We start from the raw sequence: 18,912 nt of genomic DNA, 5'->3' as shown, positions 1-18,912 counted from the left end.
ATTTTGCCTGGGAGGCCTTGATGTCCAACTAAATTGATCCTGGGTCCTGGCAGGCCCAGTCAGCCACGCAGGATAGTAAGGAACTCAATTGATATTTCTTAAAGTCCAGGAAATCCAAACCTCCCATCCCCTGAGGAAGCTGCAATTTATCCAGCTTAATAAGAGGCTGCCTATGATGCCAGATGGAAGATCCCGAGTCAAAGTGTAATCCTCTGGGCGTTTCCTTTCTTAAAAAGGAAGAGAAATATTTGCTTCTCTCAAAGAGGACGGGAGGCAGTCCTGACTGAATGAGTAGTTGTACATATCCAAGAGTGGCTTGGCCAGTATGTCTATAAACTCCTTATAAAATTCACTTTGAAATCTGTCTGGGCTGGGTACTATACCAGTCTGGAGCTGCCTCACTGCCTCCTGTATTTCCTGGATTGTCGGGGGCGGTGGGCGGTGGGCGGTGGGCAGTGGGGGGAGGGGCATCCAGAAAGGACACCTGCTCTGAAGTTACACCTGGAAGGTCCTGAGCCTTAAAAAAGGATTCCATCTTCATCAGTCTGTCCTCACAGTCCTCCAGTCGGTTCAGCTCAGAGTAAAACTTCCTAAACGCTGCACTAATCTTTTTGGTATTGCAAGTAAATGTACCAGCACTGGCTCTGATGGGTGTGATAGATTGGGGTGGGGGGTGGAGGGGGGAACATTCTTCTTTCTGGCCAAGTAAGCTAGATATCTACCTGGTTTATCACCATATTCAAATAACTTGTTTCACAAAAGAGAATTCCCTCTTTGCTGTCTGGGTGAGTGCAGTGTTCAAAGTAGCCCTAAGGGCTGTAATCCGCTGCAATTTGGTTACAGACGGTCTGTCAAAGTATGCTGTCTCAGCTGCCTTCAGGTGAGCCTCGAGTAAATGTTGCTGCTCTCCCCTCTGCTGCTTCCGGGTCACTGAGTAAGAAATAATCAAACCCTGTGCATAGGCGTTGGATTACTGGCCCTACCCAAATTCATGTCCCAAAAGATTTTAAATTCCTGCAAAAAATGCTTGCTATCTTTCAAGAGGAAAGGGTCCATGCGCCAGTGCCGGGAGCCTATCCCATTATCACTGGCAAATTCAAAAAGATCAATGGGACAAAAAACATGTCAATTCTGGTATAGCACTTCTGTGGATCAGAGAAAAAGGTGAAATCCCTACCTTCGGGATAAGGCATCTCCACATGTCCACCAACCCCAGCTCCCTGTTCAGGTCCGCCAACTGCCTGGATTGTGGGGACATACCTACATCCTGTCCACCTCAGGGTCAATAAGATGATTAAAGTCTCCCCCTATAATTGTATGATGTGCCCAAGGGCCATCAACCTGGAAAGCACATCCATTAAAAATTTAAGGGGGTGCACCGGGGGACAATATACATTCAAAATCCCACATTCCTCTCCGTGTATTAAAGACTTAAGAATAATAAATCACCCATATTCATCCTTAATTTGCTCTAACATTTGAAATGGGAGATTCTTCTGAATGAGAATTGCAACTCCTCTACTTTTCGAATAAAAGAATGAGAAAAACACTTGTGTGATCTCTCCTTGTTGCAACTTCAAATGCTCCTTATCAGTTAAATGTGTTTCTTACAGCAAGGCTACATCGACCCTCTCTTTTCCAAGGCTTGACAGTATCTATTTTTCTCTTAATTGGTGAATGACTCCCCTGAACATTCCAGGTGCACTGTTTAAACTACTGGCTAGCCATGACCGTCCAAAACAGTCCGTGACCCCCCCACCTCCCCGCCGGGAGGAAGAACCCCACTCGTAGCGCCCCGAGTGAAAACAACAAACAGTTCATATAAATTTAAAAATACAACTTCCAAAACTAGCAAATCAAAAACTTCTAACAGCTACTTCTACAACATCCCAACATATAACACAAATGAAAGGAGACTTTCCCCCTTGCCAACAGGGGGCGCTCATAATACCCACTAACCCCTCCATGACTTCTTCTAGCCCACCCCAGATAACACAAAGTGAGAAAAAAAACATACCTTACAACAAGAAAGTAAAATGTGGACACTCAACCTCTCCCCTCCATACTATAATTCGAGGCACTCCTGGTAGAACAGAAATATATAATCTCTCCCTGCTTCCTCCAACCACTCCCCCCATCCCACACCAGAAAAGAATAAAAAGAAATGATAAAGGAGAAAAGGAACAAAGGATGACGGTAGGGGAGAGAGGAGAGAGAAGACAAAGAAAAGAAACAATTACGACCCCAACATATATTTTAAAATAAGCAAACCTTCACAACCAGGTAAACCACGAAAATTACAGAGAAAAATAAAATAAACATTATTGTCCATTTTATTCAGGCCAGCCAGTCTATTTTAAAGCATCCAGGAAGTCCTTTGCCTTTTCCGGTGAGCCAAAATTGAACACGGACTCTCCATGGCTAAATCGTAATATTGCTGGATATCTAATGAAATACTGGTATTCAAGTCCCTCAGCCTCCTTTTTACCTCAAAGGCCTTCCTCTTATGAATCATGACAGGTGAAAAGTCTTGGAAAAGCATAATTCATGATCCTTTGTATATCAGAGCCTATGGGTCCTTCCCCAGTGCTCTAGAGGCTTCCAGCAGCATTTGCTTATCTCTGTAATGCTAGAGTCGAACTAGGGCTGGGCAGGGTCGCTGGTCGGATCCAGGCCTGCGCACTGGGCCCCAATGGGCCTGCTCGACCCGCACCCGGCCTACCTCAACCCCCAGCTTCAAAAATCTCAGACGCCATTGCTCCAAGTAGCTGATGAGCTGGCCTTCCTCCTCCCATTCAGGGAGCCCCACCAGACGGATGTTCTTCCAATGGCCCATACCCATTGTTCCAGGGCATGGACCTGATCGACCGAGGATTCCACTGTGGTTTTGGAGGCTACGGCCCGTTGCTCCACCTCCCCGACATACTGCCTGAGGCGTTAAATCTCCTGGTCATGTTTCTGCAGCATGACTGAGATTGGTTCAAGCCTGGCCCGGGTCTCCTCCATTGACGAATCAAGCTTCTCTTGGGGTTTCACAAATTTTGAGATCAGGCTCTGCAAGCCCCCTGGGGCGATCGTGGTGGTCAACTCTGCGGCCATGGATGAGTCCATTGTTGCAGGGGGGGTCCCTGCTGATTGCAATCCTCGTGGTCCCTTCCTTTTAATTGTTTTCCTAACTATTTTTAAGTGACACTGAACAATTCGAAGGGTCACAAAATAGCTATTTCTACCACATTGGGTAATAAAGGGAGGGTGGGTCTGGGTCCTGTCCAGAGCTCAGCAGGGTGGGCCTACTGGGTTGCCGCCATCTTGAATCCCCCGCTTAATTTGATTTTTAAAAATTTTGCACTGAACTTTTAGTTTGTAGCCTGTAAATATTTTCCTTTTTACCTTCAAGCTGAAAGTAACTCAGATAGCTACTAATTTGACTATCACCAAACAATTAAGTTATGGTTTACCTGTGATGACATTTATTTGTGAGGAGCTCCGATCATGGGCTTCAATTTCTCCAATTTGACAAAGAAAAATTAAAAACTATGAACTAACAAAGCAAGTGAAACTCACCTCTTTGCCTCTGCACCGAATTCTCACGCTTCCTTCAGACTCCCTAAACTATTCACTGTTTTGGGTTGTTTCTCACTCTGGAAGTGCTCTCTCTTCCTGACTGTTGGAAACTTACTGGGACCACTTAAAACAGTGCTGTCTGTTGCTTTGTGGGACTAAAGTTCTGAGAAAACAGCATTAAAAGCCTGATTTGAAGATGCCAGTGTTGGACTGGGGTGGACAAGTTAAAAATGACACAACACCAGCAGGTTTATAGTCCAACAGGTTTATGGAAGCACTTGATTCCCTAAACCTGGTGATTTTTAAACTTAAAAGACTGAAGGAAGTGGGGGAGAATAAGTTGAAGAAGGTTTGCAGAAATTGAGGGGACCAGATATTCAAAGGCTTTAAAAAGAAGGAAAAATATTTTAGATCTGGTGGGTTGGGGCACAAGGTATCAATTTAACTCAGTGATGGATAAACATGGCTTCCTGTGGGAAAGGACATGAGTAGTAACAGTTTTGACAAGTTTGAGTCTATGGAGATCAGCAAGGACAGCATTGAATACATTGAGCACTGAGGAAGAATGGATGAAGGTTCCAGTAACAGGGGACAAAATTAGGGTTGGAGATGGAGATAAACAGAAAAAGTGGATTCTGATCAAAATTGAGCATATGTGAGAAGTATGTCGACAGCCTTGCTTTGTGAAAGGCCACATTACTGTGGAGTCAGTATCAAGTTAGAGAAGCTTATTATAACTATCAAGGTAGCATCTGTAGCTTTCCAGATGTTGAAGAGAGTGCTGCCTTGTCCAAGTCTTGGGATCACACCTACAGTGCAACAGCATAAAGATGTGCAGGATTTGAGAGAGAGTTTGCACAGTTCAGGCTGGGGATTGTCAACATATGTTCAGATGCTTTTGAATGATGTCACTGAGGAGCCGATCTCAGGGTAACAAAATGCTGGAACACCCTTCCCAAACAACACTGTAGAAATACTTAAATGACAAGCGCTGTACTAATTCTGGCAGAGACCCATCCTGCTTTAGGGCAATTAGACATAAGTAATTAATGATGGCCAACAATGTTGACAGTCCATGAACAAAAAAAAATGCTGATAAGCAAATAGCAGTCAACAGTAATTTCATTGAACTGGGCAACATAGAAAGAGAAATGATGCTAAAGGATAACAACACAACAAATCAGGAGAGGAGATGGGGACAGTGAAGGAGGAAAAGTGCACAGTGGTCAGTACGATGGGAGATGTCATCTCAACAGGATGGACACAATGTGGCTAAACATTATGGTACAGTGACAGATACGTTTTCACTCGACGTGTGACAAGAATTGGACCTCTGAAATAACTAGGAGAAAGTGAGGACTGCAGATGCTGGAGATCAGAGTCGAGAGTGTGGCGCTGGAAAAGCACAGCAGGTCAGGCAGCGTCCGAGGAATAGGAGAATCGATATTTTGTGCAAAAGCCCTTCATCAGGAAATGGTAAATTAATTACACTCTGAAATGATTACACAATCCACAAACTTAGATGACAAAAGGGGGAGGGATATCCGAGAAAGGATCAAATTAATGTAGATTTTTTGCCTAAGGAAGTTATGCTTGTATTTTTGAAAGTAAATTGACATGACAAGGAGTCATAGAGTTGTACAGTATGGAAGCAGACACTTCAGTCCAATTCATCCATCTCGACCAGATATCCTAAATTAGTCTAGTCCCATTTGCCAACATTTGGCCCCACTTCCCTGTAAACCCTTCCTATTCATATCCCCATCCAGATGCCTTTTAAATGTTATAATTGTACCAGCCTCCACCACTTCCTCTGGCAACTCCTTCCATAAACACATGACCCTCTGAAAAGTTGCCCCCCCCCCCCCCCAGATTCCTTTAAATTTTTCTCCTCTCACCTTAAACCTCTGGGGAAAAGTCATTGGCTATTCACCCTATCCATGCCCCTCATGATTTTTTAAATCTCTACGGTCAATCCTGAGCCTCCAATGTTCCAGAGAAAACAGCCCCAGCCTATTCAGCCTTTCCTATGATGAGATTTAGTGATGACCTGGAAATATCAAGCTGTGATTTTTATGTTAGCACACATAACATGAGCAATGGACCAATGAGAAAATCAAATGAACTTTTATTACTGATCCTACATACACATTACAATTGCTGGGACTTGTGCGATTGGGCACAAACTATTTGGATATACTGAGGTGTGCTTCCCCCCAGTATGTCATGCTGAAGACAGACAGAGCTCAGTAGGATGGAGGCTGAGAGCTTTATATCATGAGGTCACCTGCTATGATATGATGACGACATCATGAGTGTGTCCCTTCAAGACATATCACATATAACATCCTCTTTTCATTCCATAGAGGCAAAATCCTAAACCCATATGCATCGTACATAGACATGTGTTGTCAATTCAATAATTATTCAGACAAGTAAAAAAACAGAGTAGCAAGACTGACACCAAGACTACACAACCCCAGTGCCACTTTACAATGACCTGTATACTTAAAACATTACTTTCAGTCCCACATACCTCCATATCAATGGGCAAATTGTCCTACTTGAATAGAACTGTGAGAGAAAAACCGAACTAACAATCTAATTCATGAACAAAGAAGTGCAGGTCAACAGTGAAGTCCCTTAACTGGTGAGAGTCACAGGGTTCAGCTGACTGAAACAATTTTGTTTCACTCATAACTTGATAACAAAGATAATGGCAAAAAACATTTGAAAGAAAGAACTGCATGTATGTTTGGAAGAAAATCTATGGATCTTTTGAAAAGGATCAGATTTACAGAATTACTCAGAAATAAATAACAACAAATTGCATTGATATAGCACCTTCAATGCAATAAAACAACCAAAGTTTCTTCACAGAAGTATTATAAAACCCAGCTGTGACCCACATCACTTGACAAGACGTTATGATCCACCTACTTCATCAAATCAGGATATTTTAAGGAGTAACTCAAAGGAGGAAAGCTAAGTAGAGAGATAGAATTGTATAGTGAGGGAAATCTTGTGCTTACATCCCTTGGTAACTGAAGATAGGAGGACAAAGTGAGGACTGCAGATGCTGGAGTTCAGAGTCGAGAGTATAGTGCTGGAAAAGCACAGTCGGTCAGGCACGTTTCGGGCTATCATGCAGTGTGTTGAGATTTAAGATTACAGAGGTAGGGAGAAATGAGATCATACAGGGATTTGAAAATAAGTTTGAGAATTTTACAATTGAGGGACATTGTTCAGATGGGAGCCAGTGTATGTCAGTGAGCACAGTAGTGATAAATGACGGCAGTTGGTGTGAATTAGGACAGAGGCAGTAGAGTTTACCGGGGAGTCCAGAACCAGGGGTCATAGTCCAAGGTTAAGGGGTAGGTCATTTAAGACAGAGATGAGGAGGAATTTCTTTATGCAGAGAGTGGGGAGACTGTGGAATTCTCTGCCATAGGAAACTTGAAACTAAAATACTGAAGACTTTCAGGAAATATTTAGACAAAGAGAGGATAGGGAGAAAGTAGGAAGACTTGATTATGTTGAGTGGCAGAGCAGACTCAAAGGGCTGAATGGTTCATCTCTGCTTCCATCATCTATGTTTAGAGCACCTCAAGTTCACTGAGTATAAAATGGGACACTGCTCAGGAGCACAGAAAAGCATTCAAGAATGGAGGTAACAAAGGCATGGATGAAGGCTTCAGAAGCAGAGGAGCTGGGGTAAGGTCAGAAAGGGGTGAGGAAGTGGGAATCATCTTCCTGAAGGTTCAGAAATCTGATTGGAAGTTCATCTCAGGGTCAAACATGACATTAAGGTTGAGAACAGTCTGGTTCAGACTCAGAGTGACTAAGGAAAAAGGATGAAATTGGGAACTGAGGAGCAGCATTAATGACAATGGCTCCAATCTCCTTAATATTTACCTGGAAGAAATTTCTGCTCATCCAGCATTGGATATTAGATAACCAGCTGGAGAGTTTAGAGAAGGCAATGAATTCAAGATTGGTGAGAGTGAGTTAAGCAGGGTGATGTCAGAAATCACGTAGAATCTGTTTGTTGTCACCAAGTAAGAGGAGGTAGGTAAGAAACAGGAAGGAGAGGACAGGAGTAAATTCTTAGAGGGAAGACTGTACGGTAGTCACTAATAGTGAGACCCTGGCTGGCCACAATTAAATAAACAAGAATAGAGCCAGGTGAGTAGGGCTATTGTGGTGCAGTAGTAGTGGCCCTTTCTTGGAGTTGGAGGATCTGGGTTAAAGTCCTACTTGCTCCAGAGATGTTTAAAGCACCTCTGAACAGGTTAGTTAGGAAACTTCATGGTGAAGTGCAGTGGAAGCTAGTGGGGAAGTGTGGCCAACCATTCTGGAGGCAAGTTAAGAAAGAATACTTTACCTTTGTAGTAGTCAAACACAGCATGGGAATTTGTAAGGAACTGACACTTTTAGAGGGTTGATATGGGCAGAATGGTTATTGTTGGATGATTTAAAATTAAACTAACAAGGCATTTAAATCATGTGGGTTAGGGCCTCTCAAGTCAGGTGTAGATCAGATGTTGACCTTGACAAAGTGCTGCTTCACCTAATTTGAACAAAAACCCATGAACTTAGAAAGTATGAGGTGGAGGCTGGCAATAGTCTGCCAACTCTATTAGAGAGACACAATTGGTGGTGAGTTTAATCTGAGGGTCACAACGCCTCACGTGGGGGCTAAGATTGAAATGGTTCATAGGAACCACAACTGTTCCAGCATTTATGACTTGAATTACTGGTGTGTCTCACAAACCAACGCTCGTGAAAGGATTAGTAACACAATTGAATATTAACGTGTTGTCAGCCATATTTATCATCGTGTTGGGACTATGACTAGTAACTGTTTGACACTCCCCACCTTTAAATTGAGTGAGCAATGAGTCCGGTTTAAATCAATGCCAGCCTTCACCGCTTTGCTAGTTATTATTTCAATGGAACTAGTATGTGGTGTGGCTTCTTTAAGACGTGAGAGGTGGAGGTAGCACCCGTTTGACTGGTGTAACCTGTTTACTGGTTCTACACCTGAGGAAAGACAGGCCTATGAGCCCGGAGAGAGTTGTGCAATCACGGAACATATACTCTTAGCAACAACAAGCTTCCATTCTCTATATTTGAAAGAACAAACGCAGTGATGTCCCTTTCCTGGGATAACTGAAAGGTAGGTTTTAGCAAAACCTGTACAGATTGAACCTGCTTGTTGGTACATGTGAAAATAAATCAAATCAAATCAATCAGGATTTGATTACTGAGAGAAGGAGCAGTGAGACTACCATGTGTTAACGAAAGCTGAAAAGGAATAAGGCAGCATAAGGGCATTTCCCATGTGTTCTGTTGAGGGAATGAATAATCAACAGTAACTTTGCTTTCCCTGAAAGAGGAAGACTGTTTATCGTTAACAAATCTAGGTTCCTTCCTCTTTGATGAAAAGCTATGCAGGTGCAGCATGACTGAAATTATATGCAAAACAATATTTTGGAGACATGACTAGCTTAAACCTGCCTGATCGGGAGAAGAAGCAGACAGTGATATTTTGACAGTCAAAGGTAGCAGTGTAGTAATCTGACTGAAGCGTGAATCTGCCAGGAGAGAGACTGTGCGTTGTCACAAAGATAAACTGCTGGGATGTGTGTGAAATCCCAGTTGTGACTGTGAGTGAACGTCTTGCTGTTATTTAAGATTTACCAATCTCAATCCTCTGCTTCCTCCCCATCCCTTCTTATTTTGTTAGTTCTTTGTATTTTAGAAAGAATTAAGCCTTGCTTTGAAATGCTCTTTATTCCAAATATAGAGTCCATCAGTATCTTTTTGGATGTTAAGGGGTTCTTCTGATGCAGTGGTCGTGCCCCTACCTCTGGTCCAGGAGGTCAGGGTTCAAATCCTACCTGCTCCAGAGATGTATCATAGCATAGAGTCATACAGCCAGAAACAGGCCCTTCAGCCCAACTTATCCATGCTGACCAGGTTTCCTAAACAGAACCAATCCTATTTGCCAGCATTTGGCCCATATTCCTCTACACCCTTCCTCTTCATATACCCAACCAGGTGCCTTTGAAATATTGTAATTGTACCCACCTCCACTCACTTCCTCTGGCAGTTTGTTCCATATTGTACCACCTTCTGTATGAAAAAGTAGCCTCTCGGATCTGTTTTAAATCTTTCCATTCATCTTAAGCCAATGCCCTATCCCCTATCCTGAGGAAAAAACTTTGTCTGTTCACCTTATCCATGCCCTTCATGATTTTATAAGTTTCTATATGGTTTCCCCTCAGCATCCTACGCTCCAGTGAAGAAAGTACCAGCCTATTCAGCTTCTCCTTTTAACTCAAATCCTCCAGTCTCTAACATCCAGGTAAATCTTTTCTGAACCCTCTCCAGTTTAATAATATCCTTCCTCTAGCAGGGGGACCAGAACTGTACACTGTACTTCAAATCAGTACATTGAGGAGGGGAGTTGGGATGTCATGTTGTGGCTGTACAGGGCAGTGGTGACTGATGAAGGCCTTATGCCCGAAACATCGATTCTCCTGCTCCTCAGATGCTACCTGACCTGATGTGCTTTTCAACTCTGATCTCCAGCATCTACAGTCTTCACTTTCTCCAAGGACAGTGGTGAGGACACTTTTAGAATATTTTGTTGAATTCTAGTCTCCCTGTTACAGGAAGGATGTTGTTAAGCTTGAAAGGATGCAGTAAAGATTTACAAGGATGTTGCTAGGGTTGGAGGGTTTGAGCTATAGGGAGAGGCTGAATAAGCTGGGGCTTATTCCCCTGGAGTGTTGGAAGCTGAGGGATGACTTTATTGAGATTGAGCTGAAAATGCGTTGCTGGAAAAGCGCAGCAGGTCAGGCAAAATCCAAGGAGCAGGAGAGTCGACGTTTTGGGCATGAGCCCTTCTTCAGGAGGGCTTGAGATTGATAAAATCATGAGGGCCATAGATACGATTAGAACAAAAAAGAACAGAGAACCTTACAGCACAGGAAAAGACCCTTTGGCCCTTCAAGCCTGTGCCAATCCAGATTCTCTATCTAAACCTGTCACCTATTTTCTAAGGATCTGTATCCCTCTCCTCCATGCCCATTTACATTTCTGCCTAGATACATCTTGAATGCTCACCTCTGCTGGCAGTACGCTCCATGCATATACCACACTCTGCATAAAGAACATATATCTCCCTTAAACTTTTCTCCTCTCACTTTGAACTCATGACCCCTAGGAATTGAATCCCCCAATCTGGGAAAAAGCTTCTTGCTATCCACCCTATCTGTACCTTTCATGAATTTGTAGACCTCAATCAAGTCCCTCCTCAACCTCAGTCTTTCTAATGAAAATAATTCTAATCTATTCAACTTCTCGTCATAGCTAGCACCCTCCATACTAAGCAACATCCTGGTAAACCACCTCTGCATGCTCTCCATAGCATCCACATCCTTTTGGTAATGTGACAATCAGAACTGTATGTCGTGTTCCAAATGTGGCCGAACCAGTCTTACACAACTGTAACATGATCTGCCAACTCTTGTACTCAATACCCCGTCCGATGAAGGAAAGTATGCCATACGCATTCTTGACCACTCTATCAACCTGCGTTGCCACCTCAGGGTAAAATGGACCTGAACACCCAGATCTGGGCCAAATGCTGGCACATAGGAATAGATCAGTTTAGGATATCTGGTTGGCACAGGTGAGTTGGAATGAAGGGTCTGTTTCCATGCTGGTTAACTCCATGGCACTATAAATGTGGCCTTACCTATGTCTTGTACAATTGTAACATGATGTCTCAAATCCTGTACTCAATGCTCTGAACAATAAAGACAAATGCATCAAATGTCTTCTTCACCACCCTGTCTACTTGTGGTGCCACTTCCAAGGAACCATGTACCCACACCCTCATGTCTCTCTGTTTGATAACACTTCCCAGAGCCCTACATTTAATTCTGGAAGTCCTGCCCTGTTTTATCTTACTAAAATGCAACACTTTGCATTTATCTGATTTAAACTGCATCTGCCATTCCTCTGCCCACTGACCCATTCGATCGAGATCCTGTTGTACTCTGAGATAAACTTCTTCACTGTCCATTATTCCATCATTTTTGGTGTCATCCATAAACTTACTAACCATGTCTCCTATGTTCTTACCCAATTCGTTCATATAAATGACAAACAACAATGGGTGTGGCACCAACCCCGTGGCCTCTAGAATGAATAACAACCCTCTACCACCATCCTCTGTCTCCTATTGTCAAGCCAATTTTGTGTCAAAATTGGTAAGCCCACCCTGAACCTCAGGTGATCAATCTACCATGCAGAACATTGTTAAAGGTCATCCTAAAGTCTGTGTAGACAACACCTGCATCTACCTTCTTGATCATCTCTTCAAAAAACTCAATCAAGTTTGTGAGTCACAATTTCCCACCCACAAAGCCATCCTGACTATCCATAATTAATCCTTGCCTTTCCAAAGGCATGTAGTTTCACATACACTACCTGGGCTGTTGAAACACAAAAAACTCAGGTCTGGCAGTATCTATGGGATGAGAAACAAAGGTACATCAAGGATCCATTTTACTTCAGTAAAAGGAAGGAAGGAAGCAATCTAATAGGTTTAGTGCAGGGGAGGAGGGCAGAAGAAAAACTAAAGGGGAAGTCTATAATAGGGTGAATGGCAGGTCAGATTATATTACAAATGATTTGGAAATGCTGGTGTTGGACTGAGGTGCGCAAAGTTAAAAATCACACAACACCAGGTTACAGTCCAACAGGTTTATTTGGAAGCACTATCTTTCGGAGTACTGCCTGCCACAGTTACCTGATGAAGGAGCAGTGCTCCGAAAGCTAGTGCTTCCAAATAAACCTGTTGGACTGTAACCTGGTCATGTGTGATTCCTAACTATATTACAAATGGTTTTATAATACACAAGGAAAAGGAGTGATCACGGTTATAAATAAAGCATCAAATTATTTGGTTAGAGTAGATGTAAATAACAGAGTAACAAGCATGCAAATAAGGTAAAGAACATGTTGTACATGCAAGAGAAGAAGAAAAAAGAGTTTACATTCTGAAGGTGCTGAATTCAATGTTGAATCCTGAAGGCTGGAGAGTGGTGAAATCAGAGGATGAGTTGATGCTCCTTGATTGCATTTTTCATTATTGGAACACTTCAACTGGTCAAGCTCAAAGATGTCCGTGCGATAGCAATGGATTAAAATAATCCGGAAGCTGGTGGGGTAATGGTTGCAGACTGTGGTGGAGGCATTCTATAGAGTAGTCACCCAATTTGCATGTGGTCTCCCCACTGTGCAAGGGACTGTATTGTGAACAGCAGTGACAGTGTGCACTGTTGAAAGAAGTACAAATTAACCATTGCTGCATCAGGAGGGAGTGTTTGCAGCCTTGGGCAGTGAGCAAAGCGAAGGTAAATGGGTAAGTGCTACAGCTGTTGGGGGAGATAGTTGGCAGTGATTAAGAAGTGATCATGGTGTATCAGGGGAAGTGATGCCTTCAGAATCTGACAGAGGAGTGGGAGTTGTATTTGATAATGGCATCACCATGGAGCTGGTGAGCTAACTCTCTGTTACCAGAGTTAATGCTGTGAAAAAAGCAGAGTGCCTCTAGAATCTCCTTTCACTTTTGAAGAAATCCCTTACGTCCACAGGTCAGATTCCACACAAGGGAGACATGGTGGCTCAGTGGTTAGCACTGCTGCCTCAAGCGCCAGGGATCCGGGTTCACTTCCACCCTCGGGTGACTGTGGAGTTTGCACATTGTCCCAGTGTCTGCATCAGTATCCTCCCAAAGTCTAAAAATGTGCAGGGTAGGTGGATTAGCGATGCTAAATTACACATAGTGTACAGGCTAGGTGGATTGGCTGTGGGAAATGCAATGGTAGGGGCTGGGTGTGGTTGGGATGTTCTTTGGAAGGTCAATGTGTGCTTGATAGGGAGAATGGCCTGCTTCCACACTGTAGCGATTCTATGATTCTCGGAATCCTGTGATTCTATTAGTGGAAGATTGTATTGGTGTCCATGGAAGTCTGGCTGAGGGCTGCAATATAGGAGCCTCCCCTTCCAGGTACATTTGTACCATTTTCTTTGACCATTGTGGCTCTCTTCATCCAATCACAATTTGATTTGCTCCCTCTGCCCTTCCATTGAGTATCTCATCATCAACTGCTCCTCTCGTTTTTAATTTAAAATCCTTGTCCTCCACCAAAAATCCAAAAAAAAAGTTCTCATTGAGATACTGTTATCGTTTTCCTTCTTTATCTTCATTGAGTGACATTCATGTCCTCGGATTTAAATCTCATAATTCTCTAAATTCAGTTCCAATGTAAACTGTTCTAATGTCTCGATCCATGCAAAGTCCTCAACCTCTTTTCACAGTGACCTGTTAGCCTTTGTAGTGTAATAAGTAGTGAATATACTGTACTCAATGAAGATAATGCTATTCTGAAATGAGCAGAGAGAGAAAGATCATGTGAACTAGACTTGCAGAGGTTTAATAAAGAGACACTCAACTACAGAGCTTTATTCAATACGATATAAATAGGATTTATGGGATTACTGAGATTAAGTCTCTGTCAGTCTAAGTTAAGGACAAGCTAGAAAAGCAATGGAGTCTGAGTTATAATGGACCAGACAGGCTAAGAATGAAAGTGTCAATACCAAATGCCCAAGCGAACCCAATGACTGTAGAATCCATCCTCATCTGGTTCACACCAATGCCCTTGAGGGAAAGAAATCTGCCATCTTTACCTGGTCTGACCTACATGTGACTCCACAGCAATGCTGTTGACTCTTGGCTAAGCAGGATGGGCAATAAATGCTGGATTAGCCTGTGATGTCCTCATCCCGTGAATGACTAAAGAGGAACAAAGCTGCATGCTTGAGTCATTGGGAAAAGGTCAAAAGGGCAGAACGGTGGAGATGGAGTTTAATCCGAAAAGTGTGAAATGATACATTTAGGGAGGCCAAACAAGACAAGGGAATATGTGATGAATGGTAGGATCCTGGGTAGAACTGAGCGTTAGCAAGGCCTTCATAGGAATGTCCATAGTTCCTTGAAGCTGGAAGACAGGTTGATAGGGTAGTTAAGAAGCATATAGGATACTTTTCCTTATGAGTTGAAGCAGTGAGTACAGTAGCAGGGAGGTAATGATTGTGTTGTATATATTGTTAGTTGGACCACGGCTGGAGTACTGTGTATAGTTCTGGTTGGATATAAGTGTACTCAAGAAGGTGCAGAGGAGATTCACCAGGATGTTTCCTGAACTGGACCAATTCAGCCAAGGAGAGAGACTATTTCTGAAGTAAGGACACTGAACCAGAAACATTAACCCTGCTTTCTCTCTACGGACGCTGATAGATCTGTTGAGTTTCTCCAGCAATTTCTGTTCTTGTTCTAGATAGGCTGGGGTTGTTTTCCTTTGACTAGGAAGATGGTAGGAATCTAACTGAGGAGCACCGAATAATGAGAGACATAAATAGTCAGCATGGATTTTAAAAGGGAAAATCTTGCTTAACCAACAGGAGGTAATAGAGAATATGGAATACAGTAGATATAATTTGTCTAACTTTTCAAAACGGTGCCCATAATAGACCATTGAATAAGGACAGAGAATGTAGAGCCTTGTAGAATGGATCTAACTGACTTCAAAGTAGAAAACAAAGGTGTTATAGTAAAGTTATTCAGAGTGGCAGAAGGTGGAGAGTGGAGTTTCACAAACATTAGTGCTACACTTAATGTTACTCAAGTAATCAGGTAGCTCACTCCTTTGAATTTATTTGTTCATATTCATGTATTTATGACTTAAATGAATAATTGGACTTTGAATCAAAACACAGCTCCTAAATTTGCAGATGACACAAAATGCAGGTTGGGTACGTGATAGGGTATTGGGTAAAAATAGTCAAGTACTGAGAATGGCAACAAATTACAGAAAGACATTAATGAACTCATAATTGGAAAGTAACTGGGAAATGAAGATTAACACAGATGAGTGGGAATACATTTTGTTAGGAAGAATAGGAAATTACTTGGAATGAACTATTGGAATGTCTAAGGTGTGGGAGAGGATTAAAGGGATTGCTGAGTTTAAATACATCAAATATGAAAATTGCTTCACAGGTTAGTAATTTCTCAATTGTTGCGAGAGCATCTGCCTCCACCATTCTCTCAGACAGCACGTTAAATATTTCTATCGCCTCCTGGGCGAATTTTATTTTTGTCATATCTCCCCTAAAGCACTTACTTCTCATCTTAAATTTATGCCTTCTCATCTTAGACACATCTGCCATGGGGAAAAGGTTCTCATGATCTACTCTGTCTATGTCACGCGTGATACCTCACTCACAATATCTTTGTCTGCTCCAAGGAAAACAAATATAGCTCATCAAGTTGCTCCTCATAACTGAGTGATAGAATCAAGAATAAGGGAAGTTGTTTGAGGCTTATATGGAATCGCAGTCAGGCAACACTTCAGAATATGCAGTTCTGATTTGCTACATTATATGAAGGTTGTAGAGGAACTAGAGAGGGCACAGAAATCTACAAGGATAATATATGAAATGCAAGTAGCAGAAAACAATTGACAGGCAAGGTCTCTTTTCTCTTGAAAAAGAAAGATTGACCTTTAGAGAAAATGTTTCTACTTTGCAGGGAAGAGTTCACTGGAAATTGAGTATCTGCACTATACTGTCTGGTTGTTCCTAATGTGGAGTAAGATGCTTTCCTCCATCATACTGTAACTATTAATATTTGAATAGTATACCCAGAAACAGAGTCTTAGATTAGATTACTTACAGTGTGGAAACAGGCCCTTCGGCCCAACAAGTCCACACTGACCCGCTGAAGCGCAACCCACTCATACCCCTAAATTTATCCCTTTACCTAACACTACGGGCAACTTAGCATGGCCAATTCACCTGACCTGCACATCTTTGGACTGTGGGAGGAAACCGGAGCACCCGGAGGAAACCTACGCAGACACGAGGAGAATGTGCAAACTCCACACAGTCGGTTGCCTGAGTCGGGAATTGAACCCGGGTCTCTGTCGCTGTGAGGCAGCAGTGCTAACCACTGTGCCACCGTGCCGCCCACAGAGCTCCATGGATACACAATGCTGGTTCAGCTTGTTAAGTAATGTTAAGGTCATTTGATCATCTCACCAGTTTTTATTAACATATCCATATGCCTGAAACTACATCTTCCCAAACTCCCAAGTTTCTCACAAATCCCTTGATGCTTCAATCCATCTCGAATAGTCGTCCGCCAGTACTAAATTTGTCTTATTTTGAAAGTTGGACAAATCTGTTCCTAGCCTGTGCCAAGAACTTTCTGGAAACTTTGAAGATATCAATTTCTAAGTGAGTACATGACTTTTGGTGGCATATCTATGACAGGGCAAGATACATTTCTATTACTTCAAGTTTAGTTGTTGAGGTATTGCTCTGTACTTACAGATTCCCATGTGCTCTCTATAAATCATTTTTTGCAAACATTCTTGCCTAGTGGCAGTATACAAAAATAGAGCATAAACTGAGTATAATCCTCATCTGTATGCGTTAGTGGGAGCATGTGCTGCATTTGTGGGCATTTGCTGGGTTTCAGCACAAGTGAGCTTCGAAGGTCACGTTTGAAGAACCACCCCTAATCACCCCAGCATTGTAGGTGAAAATGATCTCCTAACTTGTGTGCTAGAAGCCAGCTAGCTAGTCAAAAGGAAACAGGACAACATAAGGACTCGAGAGAGTGCTGCCATTATCAAAAGGAAACAAAACAAAAGGGTTTCAACTAACCTTCAAAACCCAACAATCTGGTATTGACTATTCAACGTTCCACTATCTCCTTTTTGAATGTGGAGAGATTGATCCAGCTTTTAACTTTTTTTGTCATGTCTTATTCTTTCTTCTCAGTTCAAAACCCACTTAAAACAGAGGTTTGTTTGGTCTGAGAGCAAGTTATTGACAAGGGAAGGATATGTTTTAAAAGAAACTTGTTGCAACTAGAAAGTGGGTGGCTAAAGAAGAAGAGACAGTTCATCCCTCCAAAGTTTGTGAGAAGATTTGTAGCTCGGGTGCTCGTTGTTGTGGTTCTGTTCGCCGAGCTGGGAGTTTTTGTTGCAAACATTTCGTCCCCTTTCTAGGTGACATCTTCAGTGCTTGGGAGCCTCCTGTGCTGATTCCTCCGGCATTTATACTGGTTTGAATCTGCCGCTTCCGGTTGTCAGTTGCTGTCTGCTTCAGTGGCCGGTATATAGGGTCTAGGTCGATGTGTCTGTTGATAGAATTTGTGGATGAGTGCCATGCCTCTAAGAATTCCCTGGCTGCTCTCTGTTTGGCCTGCCCTATATAGCTTCATCCCTCCATAGCTGGAAGCCTAATATTTGGGGTATCCACGTGGAATAATAATCACAGAGGGTTATGCCCAGCGTCTGGTCATAACAATAAGAAAGATTGATGGCAATGAATCCTGCCAAGCTATCCCAAATGGTTTAGCCACATCATATCATAGATAGTGACTATGCTGAGGATTTTGTCAAATGTAGTATTTTGGCAGCTTTGGTATCCAAGATCATAGTACATGAAGTATCGTGTATTTACCATAATACAAAATAAATACAAATTGCTGCTGTCACTATCATCAAAATGGCCACATGCAACGGTTAATTTTTTTAAAAACATAATTAGTTGTTTTCAAAATGTTGAGGAATCATAATTATTTACGAGTTTTTCTTTCTTATCTGATTTGGAAAATGGTCAACAGTGTTGCAATTGGTAAAAAAGACTTTTATTGAGTGCATTACCATTGAGCTGAATGAATTTGCAATACTGTGGGACACGAGCAAAATTGTAATCATGACACAACAAATCTCTTCAACTGCATGTAGTCAATATCTTACTGGTGCTTTTATATGGTGACTCAGATAGACATTTTAAATTATTGGACACTAAAAAATTAGATGCTGTATTAATGTTCTCTATTGACTGGAACACCATGACTAGACACTTGCTCTCCAAATCATCCCTTTACAACCATTAATCCCCTTGAGAACAGGGGGTACTTGAGGAGAGAAAACAAGGCAACCTGCATTAAAATACCTTAACCTATAGGATTACAGACCAAGAGCTGGAAGATGGACTAAATGTGGATACCTCTGTTAGGCTGGGGTAACTACGGTGGAGGAAAGTTTGTTGTAAATCTTTGGACCACATTAGTGTGGGCATCTTCTCAGCCAGAAACAGGTCTTGAAGTGATAACATGAGTAACTAGAAATGGAAACAAAGTCCACAATAGAGCAGTCAGCCCCTGGATGAGGGAAGGGCTGGGTA

At 42.3% G+C, this 18,912-nt stretch overlaps 1 protein-coding gene and 1 long non-coding RNA gene across 3 annotated transcripts in view; one reads left to right on the top strand and one right to left on the bottom strand.

Annotated features, from left to right (window-relative positions):
* The window catches only part of LOC132825013 (uncharacterized), a 53,622-nt gene that overhangs the window by 2,248 nt on the left and 32,462 nt on the right, over positions 1-18,912 (bottom strand). The gene's annotated exons all lie outside the window — the stretch shown is intronic.
* svopl (SVOP-like) overlaps positions 8,640-18,912 on the top strand; it is a 164,778-nt gene continuing 154,505 nt past the window's right edge. The window contains exon 1 of one of the 2 annotated variants that reach the window (XM_060840005.1): positions 8,640-8,743. The gene's annotated coding sequence lies outside the window, so the exon portion shown is untranslated. Of the gene's footprint in view, positions 8,744-9,136; positions 9,234-18,912 lie in introns of those variants that run through there. The other variant, XM_060840006.1, reaches the window with a different exon arrangement.

The sequence above is a fragment of the Hemiscyllium ocellatum genome, chromosome 19 (assembly GCF_020745735.1).
Source record: "Hemiscyllium ocellatum isolate sHemOce1 chromosome 19, sHemOce1.pat.X.cur, whole genome shotgun sequence".
NCBI lineage: Eukaryota > Metazoa > Chordata > Chondrichthyes > Orectolobiformes > Hemiscylliidae > Hemiscyllium > Hemiscyllium ocellatum.
Note: the sequence above shows the minus strand (reverse complement) of the source record. Positions and strands in the feature narration are given on the sequence as shown.